Source organism: Chrysochloris asiatica, unplaced genomic scaffold (assembly GCF_000296735.1).
Source record: "Chrysochloris asiatica unplaced genomic scaffold, ChrAsi1.0 scaffold00045, whole genome shotgun sequence".
NCBI classification, from domain to species: Eukaryota; Metazoa; Chordata; class Mammalia; order Afrosoricida; family Chrysochloridae; genus Chrysochloris; species Chrysochloris asiatica.
Window position 1 is genome coordinate 11,034,972 of NW_006408563.1, and position 2,775 is coordinate 11,037,746.

A 2,775-nucleotide genomic window follows, 5' to 3' on the forward strand; every position below is an offset into this window, starting at 1 on the left:
AATAGTGTTTTGAATGTGCACAAAGGCCCATGCTAGTAAACTGTTCTGTGAAAGGGAAGGCTACTACTCACAATCATGACTCAGTGACCCTGCCTAGGGTTTCTGAGGCTAAATCTAGGGGAGCAGAGCCTTATCTTTCTGGTAGTTCTGAATCTCGGACCTTGTGGTTCGCAGCCCAGCGCTTACCCCACAGCTCCACCAGGGCTCCTCTGATAGGACCGAGAGGTTGCCTATACAGGAGTATAGCTGCAATCTTAGACATTTGGCAGGATGATGGTGAACCACTATAATAGACTGTATGACTCTGATGAAGTGAGGCATCGTGCTTCAACTACAGCAAAGGAAAAATGTTTCCAGGCGATTTGCATATGTGCAGTCATAAGTTAACTAGGAACTGTTTTTTAATGGACAATACTGTCATTTTTCCATATGCTGAAACTCTCCATGGAAAACTGGCCGACAACCCACTCAATGAAGAGTCAGTGAAGGCTTCTTTGTTAACGATGGCAGTTACCATTCAGGATTTCAGACATGTAGTACAGCCCCCCTCTCCCCGCCCCCCAAAGAAACATCATGAATAGCTAACAGAAAACAACAAAACGAAACTTGGTTTCCAGCTCTTTCCACAACTTCTTAATCATGGAATTTGGTGGTGGCGTTGCCTCAAAGGAACTGTTTTCACTTGCAGTCCCGTCAGCTTCCTGAGACACATATGGTTTGCATTGTTACAGAAAAATGAATTTTCCTTTGTTCAACATGTGTTCCTCAGACAGCCCAAACACATTTCATCCTGGCTAGCTAGATGGTTCCTGATGCAGGCTGTGGCTAAGACAAATGGAGTTTCACAGTAACTGTCAAGTCGGTATTCCGCCCGACTTGCTGATTATAAAAACACCCTTTCATTTCAGAGTGTTGCTTCTCATTTGCTACTTTTATGCTAAGCTCTCATTACGTTAGTAAAACTCTGCTTAGCTAGCGGCATGAATTTGGGCTCCAGGGGCTTAGAAGAGAAACTTGTTTTAAACTTTGTTTCATGGGGAGTGGGGAGAGGAGGAGCTAGCATGTTTGCTAAAGTCAGAAAAAGGCAAACGTGCATTCCTTTTGGAAAGATTCCATAACATTTTGAACATTTTGCTTCAAGAATCTTCTTTCAAGAATTCAACATTGTGTTTCTTACTTTGGAATACTTAGGAACTTACCTTCTATGTAGATAAGGAACAGACCAAGGACACCAGCATTTGCACTTTTACACCCAACTGTAGGATGGTGTGGATCGGTAGCCTAGGCTGAACTAGTCAAGAACCTACCTGTGGTATCTGCTCTGGCTCTGTTGATTTTCTCCAAATACCTTCACGTGGGAGAACTATCAGGGCGACTGCCCTTTGTCTACGAGGGAGGATGTGAGCAGTATGTTTGGCCAGCAGCAGCCCCATCCATACCCATTGTGAGAATCAAGAATGTCTCTCTACCTTTCCAAGTGTCGCCTGTGGGCCAAACTTGATCACCCTCAGTTGAGAGCCGTTGCTATTGGTTGGTGACCTCCCATGACAGTTGCTGCCTCTCTGGGGGTGTGGATGTGTTAGAGAGTCCTGTTGTTATGTGCCATCGAGTCGTTTCCGACCCATAGCGACCCTGTATAGGGTTTCTGAGGGTGTAAATCTTTACAGGAGTAGAAAGCCTCATCTTTCTCCCGCGGTGCAGCTGGTAGTTTCGAACCGCTGACCGTAAGGTTCGCAGCCTGATTTGTAACCACTACGCTACCAGAGCTCCTTAGAGAGTCCTAGAGCTGTCAATTACAGGCCGGGTGAAACCAGAGGTATGAAGAGGGAGGATGGCCAGAAATGAAGGGGTGTCTTAGCTCAGCCAATTAAAAAATCTTTTAGCTTAAACTTACATTTCTGGTTTTGGTATATTAGAAACATTATTGTTTGCTCTTCTGGCCAAATAAAAACTAAAATGTCTTATACTTTGTTGTCGTTCTGTGTCACTGAGTCCTTTCCTATTCATAGTGACCCTGTATAAGTTCTCCGAGGTTATTTTGAACCAATGGCCTTTCCTGTTCAAACTGACCTTGTGGTCCAGCGCTTATTCACCAGTGACATACCAGAACTAATATAACAATCTTCTTAGCTTTTCATTGCACTAACTTATTTAATAAAAAAAAAATCCTGAGCTGCTAACCGAAAGATCACCAGTTCAAATTCACCACGCACACCTTAGTAGAAAGATGAGGCTTTTTGCTCCTGTAAAGATTTACAGCCTCAGAAACCCTATACAGGGTTCCTGTGAGTTGTAACTGACTCCAAGACACACCACCACCATCACTGCCATGTTGTTGTTGTTGTTAGGTGCCATCAAGTTGGTACTGTCTCATACCAACTCTATGCACAACAGAACAAAACACTGCCCAGTCCTGTGCCAGTCTCACAATTGTTGCTACACTTGAGCCCATTGCTACTGCCACTGTGCCAATCCATCTTGTTGAGGGTTTTCCTCTTTTTCTCTGACCATCCACTTTATTGTTGTTGTTAGGTGCCATCGAGTTGGTACCGACTCATAGTGACCTTATGCACAGCAGAATGAAACACTGTCCGATCCTGAGCCAACCTCACTACTGTTGCCACGCTTGAGTCCATCGATGCTGCCACTTGGCCAATCCATCTCATTGGGGGTCTACCTCTTTTTTTTCTGACCCTCCACCTTACCAAATATCCTTCTCCAGTGACTGGTCCCTCCTGACAATATGTCCGAAGTATGAAAGACGAAGTTTGGCCA